This window comes from Bos taurus, chromosome 20, assembly GCF_002263795.3.
Source record: "Bos taurus isolate L1 Dominette 01449 registration number 42190680 breed Hereford chromosome 20, ARS-UCD2.0, whole genome shotgun sequence".
Lineage (NCBI taxonomy): Eukaryota > Metazoa > Chordata > Mammalia > Artiodactyla > Bovidae > Bos > Bos taurus.
Window position 1 is genome coordinate 2,198,623 of NC_037347.1, and position 6,370 is coordinate 2,204,992.

Below are 6,370 nucleotides of genomic sequence, written 5' to 3' on the forward strand. Positions count from 1 at the left end.
CTCATGATGCACTCTGCATATAAGTTAAATAAGCAGGGTGACAATATACAGCCGTGATGTATTCCTTTCCTGACTTGGAACCAGTCTGTTGTTCCATATCCAGTTCTAATTGTTCTTGACCTGCATACAGATTTCTCAGCAGGCAGGTCAGGTGGTCTGGTATTCCCATCTCTTTCAGAATTTTCCACAGTTTGTTGTGATCCACACAGTCAAAGGCTTTGGCATGGTCAGTAAAACAGAAATAGATGTTTTTCTGGAACTCTCTTGCTCTTTTTTCAATGATCTCATGGATGTTGGCAATTTAATCTCTGGTTCCTCTGCTTTTTCTAAATCCAGCTTGAACACCTGGAAGTTCATGATTCACATACTGTTGAAGCCTGGCTTGGAGAATTTTGAGCATTACTTTACTAGCATGTGAGATGAGAGCAATTGTGAGGTAGTTTGAGCATTATTTGGCATTGCCTTTCTTTGGGATTGGAATGAAAACTGATCTTTCCCAGTCCTGTGGCCACTGCTGAGTTTTCCAAATTATCTGGCATATTGAATATAGCACTTTCACAGCATCATCTTTAGGATTTGAAATAGCTCAACTGGAATTCCATCACCTTCACTAGCTTTGTTCATAGTGACGCTTCTTAAGGCCCACTTGACTTCGCATTCCAGGATATCTGTCTCTAGGTAAGTGATCACACCATCGTGATTATCTGAGTCATGAAGATCTTTTCGATATAGTTTTTCTGTGTATTCTTGCCACCTCTTCTTAATATCTTCTGTTTCTGTTAGGTCCATACCATTTCTGTCCTTTATTGGACAATTCTGTATAACCCCTTTTAAAAAATGTATGCAACATATGGTGAACAACTTTCCTATGGTTGAATGTCTGGAGCAGCTGTTTAAATGGCTGTAGCATGTCCCGATATATGCAGGTACTAGAATTTATTTCAGTAACTCCCTACAGTTGGATATTTACATTGGTTTCAAATTTCACTATTATAAACAACCCAGAAATGAATCTTCTTTCATCCATGATTATGTCTGCAGGATAAATAAATTACTAGAAGTAGACTTTCCCGGGGTGGCTCAGTGGTAAAGAATCAGCCTGCCAATGTGGGAGCCACAGGAGATGCAGGTTCGAGCCCTGGGTTGGGAAATCCCCTGGAGAAGGAACTGGCAACCCACCCCAGTATTCTTGCCAGAATAATCCCATGGACAGAGGAACCTGGTGGGCCATGGTCCATGGGGTCTCAAAAAATTGGACATGACTGAGGCGATGGAGCATATACATGCACATGTCTCTAGGATACATCGCTAGAAGTAGACTTGCCAGGTCAAGGACGTGAGCTGTTTTCATTTTGCTGCATCTCACACCGCTTCTCTCTAGCAAGAAAGCTTTCACTTTGGCTCCAGTTAGCAGGGTGCATGGGTGCATACTGTCGTTTTGTGGCATTTTCTCCTGCCAAGCCTGCCTTTGGTGTTCCCTTAACCTATATGACTGAAGTCTATTTCAGCAATTTAGATCGATTTCCCTCGGAGCTAAGTCGGTGAAGAGTCTGCCTGCAATGCCCAAGACCTGGGTTCAATCCTTGGGTCGGGAAGATCCCCTGGAGAAGGAAATGGCAACCCACTCCAGTATTCTTGCCTGGAGAATTCCATGGACAGAGGAGCCTGGTGGGCTACAGTCCATGATGTCGAAAAGAGTCCGACATGACTGAGTGACTTTCACTTTCACTTTAATCTATATGGAAAAGTCCTAGAAGACCCTCAATAATCTGATGTATACCAAGGATGGCAGGTGAGAATATCAGCATCACACTTGGAACCATGAATTTTAAAATGCCCTGATGGTCCTGCCAAGCACATTACAGAGGTTAATAGACTCTAGGGTCACACAGACTTGATTTGAATCCTGATCTTGACTTGGCCAAGATCTTACTAAGATTCCGTTTTCTCTGCTGTGAAATGGAACCACAATATCACGTCTGATGGGGTTTCTTGGGAATTAAATGTAATCAGGTGTGTAAAACCCAGAGCCCAGAGCACCGAGTGAGCGCACATTAGCTAGAACTGTCATTTGATAAGCACAATAATTTGAGCCAGTATAGCAACTTGTTACTTAGTTGAGTCCTTTAAGAGGCCTGTTAAACTGAAAATGATTTTCAACCAGCACAACAACCATCCTCATGGGAAAAGATACCTGCATGAGTTAATTTCCTTAAACATTTACTACATTCTGTGCTTTTATAATTCAGGGTTTCTTAACACTCCCTGTGAAATTTTATTTAGCCTAGCAGGCCCCATTTTTATAAAATTTGTTCTAGCAAGCTTTCTCCATGGCAAGAAAAAGTAAACTCAGACTAGGCCACCAGGTCAGAGACTCCCTGAATGGGGACTTGGGGGAAATGCAGATCTTTGGATCTCTCTGAGTCCTCTGGACTAAGATCTTTGGGTAGGTTCCAGGGGTCTGTCCCATTAGCAAACTCCCAGATAATTCTTAAAGCTGACTGGGCCCCAGACTGCAAGCTGGCAGTAAGAATCCTAAAAGGTAACCATAAGTTGGATATTGGGGGACTTCCAGAGAAAAGAATGCCATTTTTGTTTTGCTCTACTAAAAACTCTAACTGAAGCATCATTTCTACTCTATCCAGAAGGAAACATGGTCTAGGGTCTTTTAGCAAGGTTAGCCCTTAGTTTTAAACCTTCTGCTGTGACATTTTATCTTTCTTTCCATCTTAGATCAGACTCTCAGGGGACCCAGGTGGTGGACCTTCTGGTTCACAGTGTTGGCTGGGCGGTAGAGTCCAGAGTTCCATGTCCTTCCTTGAGGACACAGTCATTCTGGAAAGTGTGCTGTTTTCCATCTAAATGTCCTTTGGCAATATAAGTGCCACCTCCAACAGCTAGCCTCAGCGCTGGCTCTATATGCAGAAGCCACGTGTTAAAAACTGCTTTGTTCGTAATTGGTGGCTTGGTCTAGAAAAGAGAAAGCTTTTAAAGAGCAACTCTACTGCACCTTTCAAGTTCTCCCAGGAAGATTACTGGTATTTCATTTTAAGTTAGAGTTCCTCTTTCTCTCTCTCTTTAAAGGTTTTCATATGTTTGCCCAGGCCATCCATGGAATTATTTAATCAGGTACCAGGCACTCTATCAGGTACAAATTAATTTCAGATAATTGAAATTGACCTTGGAAAGGTCAGAGTAAGGATTGTTCCTCTTTTAGCTGTCCAGCATCAGCAGCCTTATTCCAATTAGCACCATGCACACCCCTTGGGTGGAGTAAAAAATGGCAACCCACCCCAGTATTCTTGCCTGGGAAATCCCATGGACAGAGGAGCCTGGCAGGCTACAGTCCCTGGGGTCACAAAGAGTCAGACATGAATGAGCGACTGAACAGCAGCAGCAGCACATCCCCTGGGGGACACGCCTGTCATTGCGGCCACGGTCAACGTAGTATGTATTACATGGTAGAACAAAGGGGGTTAACTTTCCCCATCCCTCTCCTCTGTTGATGCAGCCCATCAGACACTCAGTGCCAGGATTTTGAGGTCTGAGCTGGTGATGCAGAGACGTGTATTCACCTGGAACATCTGGAGCACTATCTACGCCTTACCTGGCTCCCGAGGGGGGCCCTGCAGTGTGGGTCCTGCAGCCTGACCCTTCGAGGTCCCGTGGCTGCTGCCCGTGTTCCGAGACTGTTCTTATGCCTTCCATTTTTTGAGCTCCCTGCCGCCACAGTTCAATGCACACCATTTGTTGTTTAATGTAGAGTCAGTTTCTGCTGCCTGTAACCAAAAACACGGTCTGATCACTAGGGATTTTGGACCCCAGTTTACAGATCAGGAAGTCCAGTTCTGGGTTGTAACTCTTAAGCAAAAAGCTCCCCTCCTTGAACACACACGTATCAAGAAATATCCAGTCGAGGCCATGCCAGGCTGGATCTAGAGTTACAGTATCAAAAAAAGAGTATGTTTTGGTTTGGTTTCCTCACCGAGGCCTGCACACCAGTGTATTTCCTGAGCTGTGCATTCAGTGTGGCCAACTCCAGGCCTACAGAACAGTAGCTTTGTTTTATGCAGAGTTCCACTGGCGTGGCACACAAAGCGATTTGAGTTAGAACATAGATGAATACGGCTTCCCTGGTGGCTCAGCAGTAACGACTCTGCCTGCAATGCAGGAGACCCAGGAGACGCTGGTTGGATCCCTGGGTCAGGAAGATCCCCTAGAGGAGGGTATGGCAACTCACTCCAGTATTCTTGCCTGGAGAGTCCCATGGACGATGGAGCCTGGCAGGTTACAGTCCATAGGGTCTCAAAGAGTCAGACACGACTAAAGCGACTTAGTACACACGCACGCACAGATGAAAACACACATTTGAAATAGATTAGGTTTTGTGCACATGCACACAAGCACAAACATTATTGCCTATTGGAAAAATACAATTAGCTCATCTAAGTCACAATTTCATATGATGTTGCTCAGAAAGAGGAAAAGTTTTTTTGGAGTTAAAAAATTAAATGAATTACCAATGTACTTTCTGACTGTATGAATTCAAATTATTCTAGGTATCTCATATAAGTGGAATCAAGCAGTATTTGTCTACCTCTAACCCATATTGGCTGGAGAAGGGAATGGCAATCCACTCCAGTGTTCTTGCCTGGAGAATCCCAGGGACAGGGGAGCCTGGTGGGCTATAGTTGGTGGGGTCGCACAGAGTCCGACACAACTGAGCAACTAACACTGCCACACTGCTGCTGCTAATGCACACTGGGGGCTCCCCAGTTGGTGCTACGCTAGTGGTAAAGAACCCACTTGCCAATGCAGGAGACATAAGAGATGCAGGTTCCATCTTTGAGTTGGGAAGATCCCCCGGAGGAGGGCATACAACCCATTCCAATATTCTTGCCTGCAGAATCCTATAGACAGAGGAGCCTGGTGGTCTACAGTCCATGGGGTCACAAAGAGTCAGACACGGCTGAAGCGACAACACAGCACCATGCATACTGGAACGCATTTTTAGGGCTAACTTAATAGGTGCCCTACAAACAGACTGTGTCTTCTTTTTTATGATACGCAGGAGGTTCTCATCAGTTATCTATTTTATACATAGTAGGGTATATATGGTAGAGGCCAGAGGCTGTGGGTGATGATGGGGACGGGGAATGTGGAATTGGTGTTTGATGGGGACAGAGTTTCAGTTCAGGACGGTGAAGAATTCAGGGGACGAATGATGGTGAGGGTCGCACAAGAATGTGAATGTACTTCGAGCCAATGAGCTGTAGAGTTAAATATGGTTAATACAGGGTGTTTTATATTACATGACTTTTACCACAATAAAAACATTTTTAAGAATTGAATTAAAATAAAATGGTAAATAATGAAGAAGTAATTGTGTTTAATCTTAGACAAAACAGCAACAACAAAAAGTCATGATGTCGAGACACGAAGTTCTGAAATTTGAGGCTCTAGTGGAGGGGGAAGCACCTCTAGGGGAGTCTCAGCCCAGATTCTGGACCCTGATGTGTCAGCCCGAGGGAGGCAGCTTCTTGGTACCACTTCTTCCGTTAAGATGGATGATTTTCAAACTTCCGCTTATTATTGGCCATCCATTTTTTTATCTGCAAGTATCAACAAAACCAAGCCTGGGTGAGAGAGATAGGCTTTCTTTATCCAGTGTCTAATGAGCAAATGATAGAGGCAAGTTTTCTGTCTGTACAAAGGGAAGTTCTGGGAAGCCCGTGGACTGGAAATTCAAGACTGGTGTTAACTCGAGGGCATGGGCAAAGCATGTCCTCCTGGCACTGGAGAAGTTCAGATCTGAGCCACCTTCCACTTGTTCATTGCTTTCTTCCAGCATTCGGTGCAAATTTATGACTCACTTCTCAGATGCTGGACACTGTGCTGTAAGCTAGCGTCCCACAGTCAACTATCACCCAGGGCCTGTCCTCCTGAGTGAGACTGGGCTTCCTCTGTCCCCCAAGGCTTATTGGTGTTGGTGAAGAGGTCCTGGTTTGCGTAAGACCAAAGGAGTGGGAGAGCACTGATCTCTGTGTATCTCGGGAGAGCATGGGAGACAGTGCACAAGCCAACCAGGTATTTGCAAGCCTCGCTCATCTAACAATTCACCGGGGCTTAGTCTCCTCATCTGTGAAATGGGACAGTAATATGCACACAGAAAACATGTCGGAAGGGGAAAGGCTTAATAGCATTCACTTGTATGTATATAGCTCATTTTCTTCATCAGTTTACCCATGATAGATATCTAGGTCGTTTCCACTTGTGGCTGTTGTAATAGACGTGAGGATGCAAATTATTCAGCCTTAAAGAAGAGGGAAATCTTGTCACGTGCTACAACAGGAATGAAGCTTGAGGACCT